The 22,621-nt window shown below is 39.9% G+C and overlaps 1 protein-coding gene across 6 annotated transcripts in view; it reads right to left on the minus strand.

Annotated features, from left to right (window-relative positions):
• ARHGAP18 (Rho GTPase activating protein 18) overlaps positions 1-22,621 on the minus strand; it is a 93,292-nt gene that overhangs the window by 41,517 nt on the left and 29,154 nt on the right. The window contains exon 1 of one of the 6 annotated variants that reach the window (XM_062639683.1): positions 554-689. The exons of the other annotated variants lie outside the window; for them this stretch is intronic. The gene's annotated coding sequence lies outside the window, so the exon portion shown is untranslated. Of the gene's footprint in view, positions 1-553; positions 690-22,621 lie in introns of those variants that run through there. 6 annotated transcript variants of the gene reach the window in all.

Below are 22,621 nucleotides of genomic sequence, written 5' to 3' on the forward strand. Positions count from 1 at the left end.
TTCTTTAACAGCAAAGGTTGTAATGATATCATTGAAGTTGCAGGTCAGCCTAACAGTCAAATATATCAAATCAAAAGCCACAAACTGATTCAGAGTATCAGTGGATTACATGAGTAGCAACCTGATCTAGGTTCAGAGTTGGCCCTACTTTGGGTGGGGACAGATCAGACAAGATGATCTCCAGTGGTCCTTTCTAAACTAGGTTATTCTATTATTATGGCAGTATATCAAAAATTTGTATGAAAAAATAGTAAGTTCTTAACATTTCAGAAACTTCTTCAGATGCCTTTTATGTCTGAATTTGTCTCCATATTCTAAAAAAGAAGGCATGGTTTGGGGTTAAGTAATAAATATCACTTATTCCAAAAGAAAAACATAACAAAGATCAAGCATTGTGGATTTATCACAATGTAAATGCAGCAAAGTAAGACCTACCTTCCCATTTGGCTGACTTTGCAAGTTTATCTAGAATTAAAACAAAAGCACCTCGTCCTTACATTTTACCTTCGGAAAACTGATGCTTGTTAGCTGCCCCTAAGTAAAAAAGCCATACCTTTCTCTCCGAAGATAAGCCCCTTGTGGCCAAGTCACAAATCCTTTCACAGCATATGTGCCTGATTCTCTGATAAGAAATACTAACTATATGGACTTTGCCTTTAAAAGTAAAGAGCCTTATGGAAGGACTATGAGTTTCCACCTGCCCTGCCTTTCAGCTCCAGGTACAAGTTAATAAATAACAATGAATTACCAAGCTGATATGCACCCCAACATCACTCCTTAACCTGTCCTTAGTAGAAAGCCCAAGAAAATAAAAATATGTAAAGGAATGTTTAGCTTCTGTATCAATGGCAATAACAACATCTTGTTAGTAGCGCATGTTACCCAATAAACACAATTTCTCCATGGGGCTATCTCAGTTCTTAAACTCCTCCTGACAGGTGTGTCCCACAAGTGACCTGTGCCGCTTGTGAATCACACCAACCACTGCAGAAACACACTACTGGAGCCACATCAGAAGCGTCCCCAGCAGCCCACGTAGGTGCCAAGTGTGACTGAAGCAGGTCAGGCTTCCCAGCCTGTGCCCAGGCTTCCGTACTCTTGCAGCTAAAGGTGCTCTGAGCAGACTGGATCCCTCTCACAGGCTCTGTACACTTGAATTTCAGCCTGAGTGAGGTCCGATTTCAGCTTATCGTTCCTTGGTTTAACCCTGTAGAGCTGCTCAGCAGCTCTTTGGTGGCCTTTCACCTTTGGAACAACCTGCAGCTGAAATTTAACTGCCACAGTGCACAATGCAAAAGATAAAACTAACAGACTGAATATGTTAAAAGCATGCATTTTGGCAGGCTCTGGCAGGCTAAGGTGGGATACGCTGCCACAGGCCTGCTCTACTTGACCAAACATAAGGCTTTTCCTAGCCTGACCTTTCCATCTCTCATTAATGAACCAATACAGCAACTCCCAACTTTGAGCTGACTGTACTGCCACGTCTTGTCATGAAAGCCCTCACAGAGAGAAAGGCACAAATGACCAGGAGAACATTCCAAGAAATATTCACACAAAAAACTCACTGCTCTGCTCTGAATCACTGCTTCAAAAGAGTCCATATTGCTTTAGGCCATTCCCAGCTGGCAGCCCCAGCATCAGCAGCGCCTGGGCTCTGCCACACCACTCCCACTCCATTCACTGATTATTTGTCTTCCCTCATCTGACTCAATCAATCCCCCATCCCCAGTTTCTGTTTGGACTGCAAACTCTTTCAAAGCCATATGCATTTGTCCACATCCAGAATTCACATTTATCTGCACTAGGACAGAGAGAGGCTTGGGCTGGGAGAGAACAATTGCTAAAACTTCAGCTAAAAGAGAAGGTCAGATTTTACTTTCAGTTCATTTGGTTCAGTGTTTCTTGCTTTGCATATCCTACCAGAGGAAGACACCAGTGTAGCAGTACTTCGTGCTTAATCTGCACAGTAGTTGCTACAGGCATCCTTATATCGCTATTCCTCCTGTGAATCCCTGTGCACAGAGGCACAGACAAGAAAGACTCTGAAGATAATGAGGACAGTTGGTGTAAATGAGAGAAGAAAAATAATTAAAAAAAAATCACAGCATAAGGAGAAAGAGATTGCCAAGTAGGATTTTCATTTTCGGGCATCTGTTGACAAGATGAAGAACATGGGATTTCTGCTGTGACCTTCCACTAAATTCAATCCTTCTCCAAACATATGCTTAGTAAGCACTACTGCATATCACACAATGAAAATGCACAGGTGGGAACAAGTTAAGGCCAAGAAAAAAAGAAAGAACAAGGGGAAAAGGAATCAATCTCAGTAGTAATATTGCAAGGATTGTGGAAGCAAGGTATATTTTTAAAAATAATTGATTCCACATTCATAGAAAGGCTCATTAAAAAATATCTCATAAAAGTATTTCAAATGCCCCATGTTGCAAGCTTTAAAATTTTGTAGAAGACTCCTCTCCAAAAATCTATTAGTTGGAAATAAGTAGAATTTATTACAAAAAAAGACATTACTGCAGTTGCAGACAAGAATTACTTCTCAAGAATATTCTTAAGTTTTTAGATGTTCATTTTTGTATTTAAAATGTGAAAAATGCAGCTGCTTTTCAGAAGTATCTTCAAGGAGATCTCTCTTCTTCTTTCCCCAGAAAATGTAAACTACCACTAAAACATAATTTCCAAACACTACCCATTTTTCATTTCCAATTACTAAATGGCAAGTTTACTCTCCCCCCTCCACTCCCCCCCCCCCCCCCAAAAAAAAACCCTCATATTTCCGTTAAGGTCTTCACTAACAACACTCACAAACTCTATTCAAATCTTATTAACATCCATTTCCAATCATTAGTAAATAGGTTATTCTGCAAATAGCTTTACAGGGAGCAGTACAATACTTTAATTTCCAAATTACAGAGTCAGTTGTGACCTCTGATACTCAGACACATGCCCTTTCCAGCCAATGAGATATTTACCTGTTTATCTCAGTACAAAACTGAGCCTCCAGGTATAAAACCTTTTCTTCAGTATAGTTACTGCAGTCTCTTACCAGAGTCAATTTTCTTGTCCCACCCACTGGAGACGCATTTATTAGAAACACCAGGGATGCGAGACAAAGCACTCCCAGCCCTTCCAGAGGGGAGCCACTAAAAACTATTCCGGTAATGAACACCATTCATTACATTTACAAGGAAAGAAATCAGATTTGGGTTATTTCATTAAGCACTGATGAACATCACATTGTGGCAAGTACTTAAGGGCGAAGAACTGTGTGCAAATATTTTCTTCAGCCTCTTTTATTTTCCCTCAGAAAGGACCAACTGTATCCTTTCTTAGACTATAGGAAAATATGACTCTTCACATTAATCACTGTTTTACACCATAATAAAAATGTGGGGTTTTTTCAGGTTCTGTCAGCCTGACTTTGATTTCATTAACAGTCACCTTATACTATAGTATGCACTATATATATATGCTATTATATACACTTTACCTACTATAATCTATACTACTGCAGTTGTCTTTCTTCCTTGTTTTCTTTCTGTATCTCCCTGTCCGCTCCAGTGCCTTTTTAGCAGTTCACAGCTGATACTTGTCATGTGTAAACTACAGCAGCTAGAGATTAATCAGTTAGTAAAATGGACTTTCACTGGCATTTCAGATAAATTCAGTTCACAGAAAGCTAATTTTGTCCTTTCACTTTTCTTGCTCAAGAATTAAGGACTATGTTGCATTTTAAAACAGTGAGTGATGAGAAAAATATAATCCCTGTCATTTCTATAGTGCTAGCCTCTAATTTTGGATCTGAACACGACCTTTCTACATTGCTACTTAAACATCGCGATTGTATGGTATCCTTATATTATGTATATATAAGGGTAGGCAAACACTAAACGTGTAAATATACCGAAAAGCAGAAATACTAAATGCAACTATGTTGATTACAAAATGAGGGAATATAAGTACACTGCTGAACCAAACAATAGTTTAACAATGCTAAAAGAGAACTGGAGTTCCTTTAAAAGGATTATTATAGTAGAGCTCACTGACTCCAGGAAAGGACAAAGTCCAACTACTCAATACTATAAGAACATAAAGCAAAAAGATACCAGTCTGTATAATATGTTACCTTCTTCCTGAAAAAAAAAAAAAAAAGCAACAATGTATGAAGTCCAAGTGAAAGGGAGGAGTAGAAACTGCTCTGCCTGGAACTTAGGAATTTCTTTTTCCACCCGATTTTGCCAAATTCTGGAATTCAAAATTCAGACCTGAATAAAAATTGTCACAAATCTAAAAAGTGGGACAACGGAAGAGGCCATCTGATTAATGGGTTTAACCTCAGTTAGGATTCAACTCTTTGGGGTTAAATAGCTGCCTAACAAAGCCTATGGGAGTCTTAAACACTGTCTTTAAACAGCTCCCAAACTGAAGGCACATTTACTTCACACAGAGTGAAGTAGATGACAAAAACATATTTGACTACAGCTACATTAAAGCAGCAGCTTCTGAAATGCCTGTACAAAGGGAGTCATCACTCCTAAAGCCAAGAGGCATTGAACACAGGACTTGAGATGCAGCCTCACCAGTGCCAAGTACAGGGAGAACAATCACTTCCCTAGTCCTGCTGGCCACACTATTTCTGACACAGGCCAGGATGCCGTTGGCATTCTTGGCTGCCTGCGCACAAGCTGGCTCATATTCAGCAGCTGTCAGTCAGCACCCCCAGGTCCTTTTCTGCTGAGCAGCTTTCCAGCCACTCATCCCCAAGCCTGGGACTTTTTCTTTGCTGAGCCTCATACAACTGGCCACAGCCCACTGATCCCTCTGCAGAGCCTTCCTACCCTCCAGGACATCCACACTCCCAGCCAACTTAGTGTTGTCTGCAAGTTTACTGAGGGTGTACTTAATCCCCTCATCCAGATCATCAATGAAGATATTAAACAACACTGGCCCTAATACTGAGCTCTGAGGCGTCTGGAGCACTGAGTGTTAAAGATCAAGATCTGACCCATAGCAAACTGCAAGGCAGATAAAAGGAAGGTCTGCTGTTGTGGGTTTGTGATAGACTCCAGCACTGTGGCTATAAATAGAGTGGCACACTCAAAACAGAATTATCTTGTTGACATAGGAGTTACAAAGTTAAGCAGTAATTTGACTAAGTGATTTTAAGTTTAGTGTTAGTACAAAGGCTAACTAGATTTAAACAACAAAAAAATACCTATGGGTACAGTGGCCCGTTTTGAAAATTATTTACTGAGTAATTACATCCATGAGATGCTGTGATCTTAAATATAAATACAGAACTTCCCATATCCTTTCAAATCTAAACAACTAAAAAGATAAGGAGAGGGAAACAATGTGCTCTCCTGTCACTTCTTGGAAGGCTTAGCTACAAAAGCGTGGGAATAAATAAAGCTCCTAAACCCAAAGTTCCCCCCATCCCTCCCCTGCTTGTAAGAAGCCAAGCAGCACTGCAAGGTGCAAAGACTTCTTAACTGAATTAACCAAGCAAGCTCTAATCTAATGGTTGCAGCAGCTGCCTGTCTTGAGCTCCTTTTCTTGGCTGGGCCACTGGCCTGGGAAGTGACCAATAGACCTTCCTACAGCCATGGCACCTACCAGAAGGGCATCCTGATCTTTCACAGTTTCTAAGCATTCCAAACTGCATTCCAAAAATCAGATGTGAAGATAACGCAAGGCCTTGATTCCAAGGATGTGTTACATCAAGAATTTTTATTACTAAATCAGTTATTTTAGTGGTTTCAACCTAACTTTTAAGAAACTTATCTCTGTCACACCACCCCTTCGCACAATCTCCAGTATTTTGCAGTGTAGCTTTAAGCACCTTTCAAAACCTTCTGTTTAAAAGATCAAATTGTAATCTATGTGCCATCAAAGCAGATTGTCCTAAAATAACTGAATTTTGCATAAAACCACATAGTACTGTCATTACCTAAATGAAGTTAAATATTTTTTTAACAGTAAACGTCTTCATCTTTTTATCTGGCTTAACATATTAAAATGATTCAATTTCACTGACAGCTAAAATCTCCCATCAAGCAAAAGCCAGCATCTCTAGGTTTCACAAACAGCATATAATCCTTGAGCAGTACCGACCAAGACCCAAGTCTGTACGGTGTCCAGAACAATGCAAAAATATTTCTTAACCCTTTAAAAGGGCTTCATAACTTTTAGAAGGCATTAGAGGAACCTTAGCCTGGGCTTGCACTTCTGCTTTTCATTCTAGCTCCTAAATCTTGTCATCTGTCGCAACAACTGCATCCTTTCCTTTCTACCTTTTCTATCATTTACTTTTTCCATGACTGCAAACTTTCCTGCAACTCAGTCTCTCCAACAGAGTCATACAGGACATGCAAAGATAACAGCAACAAATCAACATAATTTCCAGTATTTCTGGTGAACTGACACTTAGCATTCCTCCTCTCCCAAGTTAAAACAGTTTTATTTTGGCTGCTCTGTGACCTTATGGGACATTCTGAATGTCAATTGCAATCAAACTTGCACAAATCCCCCTTAAGCTCTGAAGAAAGCCAGAGAAGTAGGAACTAAGGCAAAGGTCTGTTCTCCTTCCAAAGACAAAGTGACTGCAAAGAAGGTATGAAACAGTACTCATTTTCTAAATGAGCATAAAAAAGGCTGAGTAAAGAGAATCAGGTCTCAGGATTTTTTTGTAATAACCATCAGCTGCTATTAATACCTGTTCAGAACTGCTCTGCAGAGTCACAAGAAGAAAAAAATAAAAATAAAAAAAAATAAAATGCAAAAGACAACAAAACAAACAAAAAAAAGCCACAAAACAGAACCCCAGAAAACCCCATAAACTGGCATTTTAAACCTCTCCATAAATAATAAATGCAAAACAGGCCAAAGTTAAGGATGCCAGACTGTAATTCTAAAAAGTATATACACACACTGTACTGCTTCCAGCCACATCCTCTATTACCCCAAGCCGTTACTGAAGAAAACAGGAAGGAAACTGGCAATGACATAGACTATTACACTTAATATTCAAATCCACTGCACCAGAAAGGGGAGATTCCAGACATGATGCCAAAACTTAATCTGTCTGAAATACATGCAGCACTTCTAAGAAGTTTAAGTATTCCTTGACATTTCCTTCAGCCATTTAAACTCTACTTCCAAACAGATAAATTATAATTATGGTAAACTGATACACATGCACACCCTATCTAAAATGATGGTGCAGATCATTGGCCCCTGTGTATGACTGACAATGTGAGATGTTTTATTATCAAAAAAGGTGTTAGAACTGTAACATACATACTTTTGAACATCTGCAAAAAAACAGGTATTTGATATGCCATCCCAGGTCGGTTTAGAATAAATGTGATCTTGTTCTACTCCACACAAAACAAGAAAGAATTCTGGATTGACAGCTGCAGCCATGAAGTCTGTCTTCCACAAAATGACTGCACCAGCTGTGTTTCCTTGTTTTTGCAGGGACTGCTGCGTTCCAATGTCTGAGCTGTTCAATTCAGTGCATGCTTTCAGTTTTATTCTTCAACCATAAAACACAGAACCCTGCTTACTTACTTTAGTGAAAGGTGAGAGTCACAGACTCAGATTTGGAGCTTTAAATATAACATTAGATTTTTCTATTATCAGACTTGCAATAAAATTATCACAATTGGATAAACTGAGAGGTAGTATCAGAATAACTCAGCTTTGGTTTTACTTCTGCATTGACAAAATGAAGTAGACTAAATTGTCTCAAGTCCTGCCATTCTGACATTTTAATTCCCATACCACTTGAATGAAAACTCCCAAAGGCTTTGAAAACACATTCTTTTTCTTTTTCCCATACCCAGACATTCTGGCTGAAAAGCATACATTTTAGAAACAGCTATTCCTGGGAGCGCAAAATCCACCAGAGGGGAAAAAAAGGGGACAAGGGAACCTGTGTGACCTGTATAGGTACAATCCCACAAGTGGCACCACATCAGAAGTAGCCTTGCAACTCATGCTGACTTTTGAAAGAGCTGGAAGTGTTTACAGAGCCTCAAGACCCGCTGAATTAAAATAGAAGCCAGTCTCCAAACTCAACATTCAGTATATTTCCCTTACATATGACCCTAATTGTGTTTAAAGCTCTAGTTTAACTGCCCACAGGTAGGAAAATGAGGAAAGGAATGGCCTCACTCAAATCTCCTTTGTCACATTTTTGGCTCTGACCCTTGGTCAGTTCATCTACCTTTCTCATTCCTTCCAAATGTCTTCTACATCACCTGGCTTCATATGGACACAGACGTTTTCCTCTGCTGTTTTGATTCTTTTAATTCTTTACAATTCATATCAATATCAAAAAAAAAAAGTATGCAAAATACGTTGTCTGTAACAACTCTCATGCTGCTTCTTGGGAAAATACCCGAACACATCATGCACATTTCAGAAGTACAATTTTCATGTAATCTTCTAAGAGAAACACTGGAACTAATCTTCTCACAAAGAAGAGAATAAAGTCTGTGTAAGATTACTTCAGGCTCCACAAATATCAAAGAGAATAAACCAGGAAGTGAAACAGATACAGTATTTGTAATTCCATTATTGAGAGGCACAGAAAGGAAAGATTTAAATAATTTATTTTTCTTATCACAGTAGGGAAAAAAAAAAAGTATAGCAACAAAGCCCAGTTTGAGCTATCCTGGCAAATACCCGGACCATCTAGTAGTAAAGTACAGTTACAGCCACGAAATGATACTGGAGTCACTTGTGTGCCTTTAAAAGCAATTAGCTCTCTAAAAGCATTAGCTCTTACCATGCTGAAGGACCTATTAGATAGACCTATAACCCTGCTACTTGCAAATGCATGGCCTATAGCACAATTCAGTTATTCTGTTTATGCCTGAATGAAACTGGCAGACATGCACAGTCAATTTATTACAGTATCATCCTTACATTCGGAATAAATCATAAATTAATTCATATGAGCATTCCCTAACAGCAGCTAAGGAAATCTATTCAGGGGTCTGAAGATATTTTATAAACAAACTTTTCGTTGTCCGAACAAACCACCAACAAAAAACCCACTAAGACAAAGTAGATAAAGGTGCTCTCACAGAAGCTGGATGAGAGACAGCGAGGAGGAAGCAGGAAGGGCTGACGAGAGCAGCACACACAAGGCAGGCCAGCACTCAAGATCACTGAGGGATACAGGTCTGTTCAGAAACAAAACGTCAGAGAAGGTGCTTTTAAGGAGCATCCTTAAAGGCAAGTGGATAGGGGACAGGAAGGCCTCAAGTACACTGCAAGGGATGGACCATCTGGATTTAGTTCAGGCTCAGCATGAGGAAGGAAGCATCTGAAACCAGCTTCAAAAGCAGCCGCTGGGATTTCACCTGCTCTCAGAGCAGCTAACACAACAATGCCACATGTCTCCTCCACACATGAGGTGAACCTGCTTTGAGGAGCTCCTCTAGTAGGAGCCAAGCAGAGTATGCCATGGCAGAGGCAGAGGACAGTGCGGGTCTGCCCAGAGCCAGCTGTTTCCTTCCTATCCCTTCCCCACAGACCCACTGCACAAAGGGCAGCAGAAAAGTCCACTGTCGCCTCAGCAAAAGAAGAGATTGAAAAGGGCAGCCAATCACAATTCTTACTTTTTATCTTCAAAGGCAACTATTAAAGCCATGGTCAGTAGACAACCAAGCAAGAAGGAAGCAGCTTGGGACTACAGATTCTCACCTTCCCTCTCCCCCTTCACTACCACCTCTGTTTCCTGAACATTGGCAGCTCTCTGCAAAGATTTACTGACGCTTATATGCATACGTATGTCCTTTTGCTTCCAAATCAAGTATACAGATGTAGAGCTACCAATCTGAGTATACATCCGCACATGTGCAAGTTTGGAAGCGAGTCTACCATAGTGCTCACTATTGTGCTACCTGCTACCTGTCCACAAGTTCTGAGCATCAGGGCTTGAATACAAAACCAAAACTTCAACGGTAAGGATTTAGATGAGGTTTGGGTTTGTTCCGGGAGAAAAGACAGACAAATACAAACATATCACAAACCAAACAATAGGGGGAACACAAGAAACTAACACTGGAAAATAAGGAAAAGTAAACAAAACATGCAAATTAGATACCAGTCATTTTATAAGAACAACTGTTCAAAATGAAAAAGAAACACTGAAAAGCCTATCCTGTATGTATCTTGCTTAGTTGATCACGATTTTACACATAATCCTTCTTTCTCATTTCAGCTAACAGCATTACATTTTTTTTGTTCTGCACTCTTAGATCTGAATCTTTTTTGGTGTAAGCCATCTCTTTGGCATGTGGGTAAATGGTCAGGGAGATCATCAAAACTTAACACAGTCATAGAAGACTAGCATCATATTTCAAGGTGGCAAGAGGAAGCATTCAAGACTTGTCAGAAAAGGAAGGCTGAGAGTCACTGCTTGCTCTGCAGCCGAAAAGAAAATGTGCTGCTAGTAAAAGGAGAAAAAAAAAAATTGTTTCCAGAATTATGGAAACAGAAAACCAACAGTGCTCTTACCAACTTTAGTTTAAATTACATTCATCAAAAAGAGGATACAGGCAGGGACTGCAAGAACCTGGGATTTGCATATTAAATACTGGTAGTAAAAGAATAACAAAAAAAAAAAAAAAAAACAGAAAACCCCCAAAGTGTCATTTTTTAGATTTATAAATTATTTAGATCATAATTCTTAATAGAAATTATTTAGCAAAATTTTTTTTTTTCCTTCCTAACCAACACACCTTTCTTTACCAGCATTGTAAGAACATGAGAGATACCAGTTTCTAAATGAACATAGAGGTGCCACCTCTGTTTTTTCAGCTGATAACGTTCTCCATGTTTATTGTTCTAAAAAGGTATCATTCTGTTTTGGAAGATATCAATCAGCTATATAAAGCAACATCAATTTGTCTTTTTAAAATGACTGCATCCCTAATATTAGATGTAACTCTCACCCAGCATTCCCAAACGGAACACTTCAGTTGAGGGTTAACTGCCAGCAAAAAATGCATGTAAAAATGACATTATACTCTTCTAACTTTCCCCATATATATAGAGGTTAAATCCCTAACTCAACTTTAGATGTATTCCTTTGTGTAAACAGAGTAAAAATAGCACTTACTTGTAATACTAAGTAGCTATGATTACAGACCCGAATAATAATCAAGGAAAATGAAATACAATGCTTCACATATAACCATTAAAACTGAAATAAGGCACAATCCATATGCAGATGCTTCTATAAATAAAACCTCTTTTTGCATTTGCCATATGTACACACACTGTGTACAGAAGAACAAGAGCAATGTTATGGAATCTTGAGTATTACTATCTGTGATTTTTAGTTACAGGCCCAAGCTCCCTATGCTAGACATCTGTACTTCCCATTATGAGATGCATCTTCTACAAATGAATACCATATGTTTTTATACAGTATCATATGTACACAGGGGAAAAAAAAAAAACACATTTACTGCATGCAATATTAAGTCACATATGAAAACTCCATTTTAATTAACTTGAAAACATCATGACAGTGATCCATGCCTGCAATGTGGGGGAAAGGGAAGGGAGGAAGGAAAGAGCCTGAATGGGCCTGGCCTGGATGCACAGAGCAGAGACATTTCTAGACAACAGGGAAAAAAGTGTGAGGCAAACAGAGCAGAAGCTGCAGGGAATCTTGCAATTCCTTCACTCACAGCTCCCAGACTGCACTGTCCAATCACTCTGTCCCGTCCCCAGCCCACATGTCACCTTGAGACTCAGGGCAAAACCCTGCTGGCTTTCCAGGTCTGAATCACCCCCTAATGCACCCTAAAAATTAGGGAATCGGCACACACCAACAGTGCTGGGGAGGCAGTGAAGGGACTGAACATCTCTGGACCTGAGTCAGTTTACAAACACATCCTTTGAGCTCAGGCAAAGTGACACATTTCAGCCCCTTCCTACCAGAAGTGTTAAAGTAAAAGCCTTCTTAATATTTTCTGCATTAAAAATGCACATTTGCAATCTTAAAAGTTTCTTTCAATACAAGAAATATTTAATTCAGTAGCCAATTCTCTTTCAGATCATAAAGAATAATTCCCCAACCAAAATAACATACCTGGACAAAGCCTTACATTTACAAAGACTATACTCGTGCTGACAGATTGACACAGAAATGGAATCATACAATTGTTGACATCAAAAGGGTTTAAAACCTACAATGTAAGTCAACAGAGCAACAGCAAGGGGAGAAGAAAGTCTGTAATAGAAAATTTGCAACATGTTTTAACATGAAGATGAAAAGGAGACTTTCAAAGAAAGACAAATGCCTGTATAACTAAACTATACTGTTTTATCAATTCTCAAAAACTCAAAACCAGTGTGTATGCTTTACAGCTTCTGCTACCCTTGTCGGGTGTTTTCAGCAGAGGTGCTCAGGTCTCCTTCCTCTTTGAAAGTCAGGAAGATGCAATGAGGAATTTACAGGTATTTTCCCTGACTATGTGTCCTCTAGGCAACTGACCTCATTTGCCCTTTTTCGCTGTTTCCTGATACTTCCCTTGGAAGTAAATCAGTTAGAATGATATTTTCTCTCTCTCTCTCTCTCTCTCTATATATATATATATGTGTGTGCATATGACTTTTTATTACCAAGCATATACACTACTGTTTTACACAAAGAGGTAATACACTGAAGCTGCCTCTTTCCCAAGAGTGCCACAGTAACACTATTCAGCTCCAATTCCTCCTCTGTTCACACAGGATTCACACCAGTGCAACCTCAAGCGCCCCAGAGGGACGTCCCCAAGGGGACACCTCAAGGTCACCCCACCCTTTACAGTAACTCAAGAGGCAAGCATTGCCCTTTGAGCACCTTCTTGGAGCAGTCTAAAACCACACCCCAACCATGTGCCAGACCCTGGGATCTCCCCATCTTACAGGTAGACCCATTGTCCTGGGCTCAGCAGTAGCAGTCATCTTTCTCCTTGTTGGCAGCTGGTGCAGTGCTGTGTTTTGACTTCCAGCCTGGGAACAGTGCTGGTGATACCGATTCCCCTCCTCCCTGGCAGAGCATGAGACTCGCAAAGTCCTTGGTCAGGGTAAACATCACTTAGCAACAACCGAAAACATCTGTATCACCAGCACTGCTCCCAGGCTGGAAGTCAAAACACAGCACTGCACCAGCTACCAAGAAGGAGAAAAATGACTGCTACTGCTGAACCCAGGACACCCATCCAAAGACAGCATAAGCAGTCAGGCCTATTGTACACAAAGTCCGATCCCAAGGAAGGTGAAAGCTCTCTCTCTTTACTAGGAGAGACTACATGGGAAAACCCCAGCTACCAGAACTCTTAGAAGACTGTGTGATAACACTGAGCAAAGCCAACGAGATGCATGGCTGAAGCACCCCACTGGCTCAGTGTGCATCACCACTCTCTGCAGCCACAGCAGAGAATAATTCCTTCTTCAGAAACAGTGATGTGTCTACAACAACAGAAAAGGCATCAACATCACCTCAGCATTGCAGCCCCAACCAACAGCTAGGCTTTCTTCCACTGGGTCACCAGCAGACATCCAAAGTAACACAATCACCCTCCGAGTAGTTAAGCCACCTCCGACAAAAAAAAAAAAACAACAAAAAAACAACAAAAAAATCCAACCATAACAATGCCACTGTTTTTTCCCTTGCATTACTCATTCAACTTGACACTGCAGAAGACTTGGATTTCCAGGACTGTACAAAGGACTTGGAATGGCCCTTGTTGTTTTTTCCTTAATCCCATTTAATCCTAGAGGTCATTAGGAAAGGATGCTAGGCATCCTTTAACGGAACCAGAGTGTACAGAGTCACATCTGTCTAGAAGTTAACACACATGAGCCTGCCAGAGCTGGACATGCCAGCCACCTTGCCTTTCTATCAAACTATCATGCCAGAGAATCTGGGCAGGCAGACCTTGGTGTATCTAACAGAAGCAACATGCAAGAGATCTTGCTCACATCTCCCTCACTTTAACAATTTCCTCAGCATTGTGGAGAGCTCATTCACACAGGTAACGAGCAGGCAAACTCCCACTTGCACAGCAGCAGCAACTTGGTGACAGCCATGCAAAGCAGGTGCTTCTGAGAAGAAAAACCTGTAGCACGAGGGATCCTTGATAACTGAAAAAGACAAAGCAACACACTCTTCTGCTTGTATGGTCACAAGCTTCCTCCTTAAGGAACTAAATGGAAATGGATGTCCTCTTAGCAGTGGCACAGCTGACTGTCCCATGACCTCTGGCTGCAGTAGTACTCCCCCACCCTTCTCAGATGGCAACCAGTTGGGAGCAGACTGGATGGTACAAGCACTCACTGAACCTGAAGATCATCAAGGTGACAGCAGACTTCCCAAGGTAAAATTGCTAAGCCACTGTTTGACAGCCCATCCTGGTGGAAAACTTTCAGTGAGGGAATACAATGTAGTCTGGATCAGGATCAAGGCTTGGGAAACACATACTCTGCACCTGCAGAGCTAGTGAGGCCAGCCACAAGGCAGCTTACAGAACAATAAATTAATGTCCTTCCCTTGAAGATGACATGGCACTTAAAGAGTTGTTTTAAGTAATTTCCTCTATTCAAGTACTAGCAATGGCTTCTCGTGACAGCAGCAGCTTGAAATGGGACAAAGGATCATCTCTGGCTACCTCAGAACAAGGTACAGAACCAAATTAACAATAAAAATCAAACCTTTAAATACTTCAAGTTCCTCACTGCTTACTATAAGCTGCAAAAGTGTTGCTTCTACTTACAAAAGCATCTTACGCTTTTAGGATATGTCTCCCTGAACCGCTTTAATTTTCTACCTTAGAGCAAAAAAATACAACTTCATACTAACATTTTTACTCAGATAATTTTAGTTTTAATTTAATAGCAAAATTCTTCTGAAAACTGGTAAAGTTTGAGTAAATGTACTTAAAACCAGACAGAAAATAGTTCAGTAATGATATAAAGAATATACTGGTTCAAAAATGGGGAATGCATCTAAAATAATAAAGCATCTAACATAATAAAATAAAATAAAAATACAAAACATGTTCAGCAATTCCAAAGTCTTACAAAAGTAAGATAATGTCAAGTTAAATAGAAACTGAGATTATTTTCATGTCAACAGTGTGGTGGTGTAATGGAATAACTTACTTGAATAAGTCACCAGTGAAGTTTCGCATGAAAGTGACAGGTGAATGGCCTTTATAATTATTGGAACAATGGTGTGTAAAATGAGAAATTGTCCAGTGACTTTTCCTTTCTAGATTTCCAGCTTCCCAAGTATTCTTACAAATGGGTGTTTTTTTGCAAAGATCGCATAATATTGTGGGACATCAGACAGATACCAGAAAACCTCTTAATTTTAACAGGTTTTCAGCAGTCCTACACTATTTTGAGTGTAAGAGTCCCCCATCACTTCAGAGATAGTTACTAACAAATGATGTTGCATACTGTAACAGAAAGCTTTTTCTTCACAGTGCTTATTTGCAAGTTGAATAAAACAAAATGAAAGGAAGATAAGACCAATCCTAAGGAAGAGGTTAATATGGATACCTATAAAATTACATATGTGCTCAGATGGGATGAAAACATCACTCCATAGAAAGCAAAGATCACTGTACAACCACATATAATTACATAATATATGTATTACAGAATAGAAGGAAAGAAATTCATACAGAGAAGAACTTCTAGCCTTAATTAAAGGAAAAAAGAATTGCACAAAGAAATTTATAGTAGGGCAATAAAAGGGGTTTTGTATCAAAAAATTGTTGCCTAGAGCAACACTGCTAGCTGAAAAATTCAAGTGTTCCTAGCCAGCAGACTGAATAACATTTACAGTTGTACACAAAATTACACAACTCAGTATACATTGTAAAAACAAATAAAGGCATTTATTAATACACCCATGTAAAAAATGTTCACATGTACAGGCACTAAAATTATCTACAGCCTTACCTATGAGGAATGCTGAAAATAAAATGAAGAGGAAGGGGAAAAAAAAAATCAAATCAAACAAAACCAACCAAGTCAGCATACGCAGATATGACCTTGGTTCTTCTATTTAATAAGAACAGTATCTCTTACTGGTGACTTATGCAAGGCAACCTTCTTGAAGAAATATCCTTTACCCAATTGAAGCTCCTTTGGATCAAAGTTGAATTACATTTTTATACAAAAACATCCATCTGAGAAGACTTGGAAGGTAAGAAAAAAATAGGGGTCCACTGTTCACGTCACCAACAACGATGTGGAACAGCTCCAGCCCCAGTATTGACCCCTAAGGGATGTCACTCATCACTGGTCTCCATTTGGACATGAAGACACTGACCACAGATCTTTGAGTGTGACCATCCAGTCAATTCCCTATCCACCAATTGGTCCATCCATCAAATCCATGCCGCTCCAGCTTAGAGACAAGGATGCTGTGCGGGATGGCGTCACATGCATTGCACCAGTCTACATAGATATCAACACCATACCACACACAGGGGAAAAGAAGAAACAGAAGACCAAGTCAGGTTGAACGAAAGGTTTCTCAGCCTAGGCTCAAACCCCCATGAATACAGCTACACAGCTATCTGACAGGGTCGCACTGATGCTGGGCTATGGCCTGAGCACACTGAAGTGGACATGTGCCCCAGGACAGCTACCACTCAGCACAGGCCAGTAATCTGTTTCCCAGGAGTAATCCCGGCATGCACATGGAAGAGAACACCTTGCTAAGAGATAGCCAAGACCCTGGCTTCAGCCTCCTACAAAATTTTACACACAAGCTTAGATTAACAATACACAACTTGAAGAGTTTGAAAAGACTGTCATATAAGGTTGCTTACACTGAGTGCTTTGGCATCTCACTCCATCCCATCCTATCCTGTCCCATCCCTTGCCTTGCTTCTCACTAGCATGACCCTGTGCAGACATACCAACAAAGAGTCTGGATCCAGATGCATTTTTCAACCCAGTTGAACTGCTAGCTGCTAACTCTACTAACTGGACCCCACTTAGCACCCACCTTCAAAAGCATACAACAAACCCTGAATTTACACCTAATTTGAATGTCAGAGATTAAATATATACATATATTGAAAATTAAGAGAAATTACAACAACCTATACTGAGGTCTGTGTTTAGTGAAATCTATATTAAGCCATTCAGCAAATAGACAGTGAGCAAAAACACGTAAGCAAATGTCTCCCTTACACGCCCTAATACAGGATGACAAAACTTGCTTAAACAATCACTTCAAATGCTCAGGCAAGGCCCAAAACCCAAAACACTGTGACACATCACACAGATTTTAATACCATGCATCTTTGTAAGCTATTTCCTGATTTGAAGTACAAAGTGCCAAATACCACCTTCCACAGCATGAAGCTCATAAAGTTTCCCATAAATTTTCATAAGCAACTCCTACTTACTATGAGAAAAAAAAGATCACATTTTAGTTTGCTCTTGTATGTACCATCCACAGTAAGAAATTCAAACAAATAAAGTCTTTTTCTTAGGAGAAAACTCAAAGGAGAACAAGTGTCACACTGTAAGTACTCTTCTCTGAAGGAGAAGGCAGGCAGAATTTTGGTCAGTGGTCAGATCCATCGACATTTTAATTAGTACATAGTATTTTCAGTTACTTATATTTGTATAATATCTTACATATTTAATGTTTTAGTCTTTTTTTATCCTCAAAACAGGAAACATTACTGTGATTAAAAGTTAGGTTGTGTTTCCTATATGAAATCATATGAGCTACTCTGACTATACTTAGTCCCGATACTGTTTTGATGCACTTATTACCTTGGGCACTACAAAATGAAAGCAATCTCCCTGGTGCAAAGTTCAGAGCAAAGAAAGGTGTGTTTAAGCTAGGCACAAATCAGTAAGCTTTCAAGAGCTTATCAACTGACAACTAACCATAATTTAGAAACTGCACTTTAATTTACCTCATTACAGTGTGCGGGAATTCAAGCTCAGCTTTTGTTTCTTCTGGTGAGGCAGGCTGCAGGATGTCACATGCAGATGATGAAGGGCAGGCAGGTTATCCACAGCTCTGTAAAAGCAGTGCAGGTGTTCTCTGCTGCACAATGCACCTTGATTCCAACGATCTGTTCTCACATTCCAGCCTGCCTTTTGCAGGTTAGAGGCCATGCACATGACTAAATCACTGAATGGTATGAGCCAGGACTAAATGAGCCAGAGATGAAGCTTACGCAAGCTTCAGCATAGCTACTAAAGGATAAACTGTACCTGAACTGACTGACAACTTGTCAGGGCAAAGTTAAGCCATTAAATATGTAATCTGAACCAATGGAGTTCAATTATATCAGACGAGCCTCTCACAGGATATGGCCATAGCCAGTCCAAGGACTCATAAAAATGAGTTATCTTGTCAAATAGCAGCCCCATTATGCTAGCACAGATGCAGGCTGCTCCCAGAGAGTTCTGTCAAATCCTTCTTTCCTGTGGGTTTCCATCACTTCCCTTGTGCCAGCACCATCACTAAGTCACTTGCTGAGCTAGGCTACGGATCCAGATCAACCTACTTCAATTAGCTCGTAAAAGCCAGTGCCAGGGCAAGAAAAATATTAGGAAGGTTTAGGTGAGAGATGGAAGCAAACTCTACTTTCAGTGTTCCCCACTCTTTTTAGCCTCCACTTACCTCAGCCTAGAACAGCTATGACCTTTACCTGATGTACAGTCACTGCTGGATCAGGGCAAGCCTTTGGAGGCACTCTGAGATGAAAGAAAAACTTTAATGAAATACTGTGGCATCTCTTTCCTGAGATAATACTTTCAACAGATCAAGAATATATTCCTCAAGTCCACCTGAAATACAGGCTTCTCAGGAGAAGATGACAGCCAAGCCACCAGAATGAGTTTAGTAGAACATGAAAGCCTACCCCCTGAATGGGTTATGACAATGGGCTCGACTATTCCCACAACAATAACACCATTACTAATGTTCCCTTATCTGGTTGTGACAAAGGCAATCAGGCCTTTGTGAAGCTCCAGAAGCTACACTATGGAGTTGTTAGTTCTATCATCCTCTTAGCAATTGTTGACAGAGTAAGCATCTTCCGCTGGCTCTCCTGTGGTCCGCTGCTGTGGCTGGCCAGTGAGTTACAGCTCTGCGTATGACAGCACCTACCAGGGCTTCCTTGATATTCAGTACCTGAGGCTTCTAGTTACCACTCCAAGCATCTTGCTTCATATCTGGGATCACAGACTTGTAGCTACAGCTATAATCACAATTATTATATGACTCCTTGGACCACTGCAAGCCTACAAGAGCTTTCTGCTTTATTTGTACAGCTAAAATCTAACCTTGCACTCTCTTAAACAAGGCGCAAAGCTCCCTGTTACTTCTGGATATAGTATACTCATGGACCTTACTGTTCCATTTTATTAAAGGCAGAGAATTTCTGCTAGAAACAGTATTTCCCCCCACCAACTACTACTCTGGCAATTACAAAGAAATCAGCTAAAACCAGTCAACTGACTAAAAATAATAACAATTGAAAGATGTACTTTACGTTGACTGAACAATTCTCACACATCCTCTTAAGTATTTTCCTGGTTTTCAAGTAGGGAAGTGAAATAAAAATATCTGACTTCCTTAAACTACAGTAAAAGCTGTCTGGGTGATTTATGGACTCCTGGACAGGAAGAAGAGGTAGTTAGAGGAGTGGTAAATTGAAGATTTCTACTGATGCTAAATCAAGCAAAACATGCCAACTGTTGTGCTCCAGTTTGGTACCAAGTATGCATGATAAGGTATTTATTTATTTGCTGGAGATAACATTATTTTGACTTTCTTCCTTTCTCATGTGTGGTGTACCCTCAACCATATTTCTAAGCATGCTAAGAACATGCACAATTGCTCCTCTTCAAATACTTCACCCCAAACCCTTTTGCAGGGGGCCCTGCAAAGGCCTAACACATTTTTATTGTCACCTTTTGGCCTAAGAAGCCTCCCTAGGAAAGAAAGATATTGTAGAAAGATGACATATAAAATCTCTGGCTTTCTTATGAAAGCATTTCTAGGCTAACAGGATTGGGATGCTGTAGCAGGAAGGGCAGAGAACAGAGTCACAGAACAAGGGAGAATATCGAGCAGCGTATCCTCATGGGAAGGTAACCAGTAAGCAACTGGTTTTGTGCACACTTTTTATTCTGCTGTAATACAAGAGAGCTGGTACAAGACAATGATCAAATACTAAGCTCGTAGCTTCAGCTTTTTCAGGAGTGCAGAGGGGTAAATTGCTTGAGTTCTCATCCCATACACTGTTTGGGGTGCCCCCAAAAATATAACTCAGAAAATGATGGCTAGAATTGTACTTCAGAGCTAAATTGTTTCTTAATACACCCAAATACTAAAAACCAAACCCTCTACTTATTTCTCCTATTTATTTGGTTATCTAAATATCTAAATTCCCTGCCTGAACATGCTTATTTAGAGATCACACTACCAAGGCAGAGGCAGGTTCATTGCAAAACCAGTGCTCCCCACAAACAGGCCATTGGCACAACGGAAGCACTCAAAACTTACAAATGGGGAATTTTTCTTCCCCTGGCTAAACTGATTTACTGAGGAGGCTGGAGTGTCAATCAGTGACACACACGTAACAAGAATCTGCAATACCACACACAGCAGGAACCTTGCTATATCACTTACTGTAATTACGGCCTCTGTTCAGCTGTAGTAGTCCGATTGAAGTTGTGAACTCAGTAACTCTAGTAAAGAGCACTAACAATAGAGAGAGTTGCTAGCGTTGCAAATGTTACCAAAACATGTATGAGTATCCTTTTAAAACCTTACAGCTTTCAACTTCAGCCTCATTAGTAACAGTTACAAAACAAGAGTAAAATACTGGCAATAACAATAGATTACAACACTTTTTAATCGAGTGCCAGTACCAGCAGACTGAAAATTCCATTAGTCTTATTTGAAAACAAGTTCAAACATTCTGCTCTTCAAAGAAAAAGAACCTAGAGAAACTATTAAAAAATATTCAATTGATGCCACTCTTGGAGCGTACGCTGGAGTTCAGAGTCAGACAGGTCCTCTAGCGCTTTGCTCATTGGAAGTTCAGTTACATTCCAGTTTTGCATAGAAGTCTAGTTGCTTATAACAGCACATCTAGTAACACATTTTATATTGCTCTGTATCATCTAGATTTGTACACACTCAAGCAAAAAAGGGAAAGCCTGTAATTAAAATGTTCAAAAGCCCTTTATCCTTCACATTCCTTACAGCTAGACAAGCATGACATCTCATTCCTCATCTGTCATTAAAATAAAAAAGAAAGCCTACATACAGAGGGCCCTGGTTTTCCTCTTTTTTTGCTATGTAGCTCCACTGATTCAGCACAGGTATTCTTGTTTTAAATCTGTTTAAGGACCTGACACAAAGTAGAACCAAATAGACTGTTTTCACTGACAGTGAAAGGCATTCAATCAAATTTACACCCACAACGCAGAATAAGCTGGTTGAAATGATGTTTTTTCATCATACTGACAGATGCTGAATGGATGTTTAAGTGCAAGAAACAGTGACCACGTCATCACAATGAAGACTGCACTCAAAAAGAAGAGCTTGAGCAGATCTACGGCTCAGAAAGTACAAGCAACTCAGGAGTTCCACCAGGATACTTATAATAACAACAACAAGATGGCATGACTGCAGTATGAACAATTGGCTGAGGTGGTAATTAGCACCAACAAAGTGAATTTACCTGTGTAGGTTACACTTACAAGACTGGCACTGAAATACTGCATCTTATTCAGGCTGGGGGTTGAAAGAGAAGCAAAGTAGCAGGGCAAGTGTAAATCAGAATGCTGAAAATGCTGAAATATCACAAAAAAGGATTTTCAGACTGAAGAAACAGAGGGACTCAAAGAGAACGATTTGTTCTGTCTACCAAGATAAAATGGAGCGGCAACTTGACAAAAGGTAACAGGCACTAGGAGGGCTTTTTAATCGATTAGAAAGACACAGATAGAACCAAAGACAGGAGCAAAATAAATTCAAATAATAAATAAGGTGCAAACTGGGGAAAGAGGGAACCCTATGAAGCAGGAATCTGGAATCAAGGAAGCAGGAAATGTTGGGATACCATGTCTTGCTGTCAATAGATCAGCTTACTAGGACTAATACACCAGTTACTAAGCAACACATTAAGTTACTAACTTATTATGTGTTAATGTGCATTAACACATTAATATGCAGTATACCACATATTTGCACATGCATTAAGTACAAAAGATGCAAAAGCAATTCTAAATAAAGCAGCATTGTTGCCTGTCAGTTCAGGAAATGTTGGTAGGTATCAGACAATAAACACTCTGGCAGACAAATGCAAGGCAGGAAAGATTTTTCTAATGCATTTAGGTAAAGCTTGTGCTCATGTAGGACCTGTAAACTTCGCAGATAAAAAGACTGTTAAGCTTTCATAAAGTCAACCATAGTGTGACACACCTTTGCTATACAGAAACAAAGCAACACATGCAAGGTACTGAGCCATCCACACTGGCATCACAAAAGACAGGTTACAGGGACTAGGAACAACAAATGCTG

The sequence above is a fragment of the Pezoporus occidentalis genome, unplaced genomic scaffold, assembly GCF_034315485.1.
Source record: "Pezoporus occidentalis ecotype Australia unplaced genomic scaffold, CSIRO_AGI_Poc_V1 ctg61, whole genome shotgun sequence".
NCBI lineage: Eukaryota > Metazoa > Chordata > Aves > Psittaciformes > Psittacidae > Pezoporus > Pezoporus occidentalis.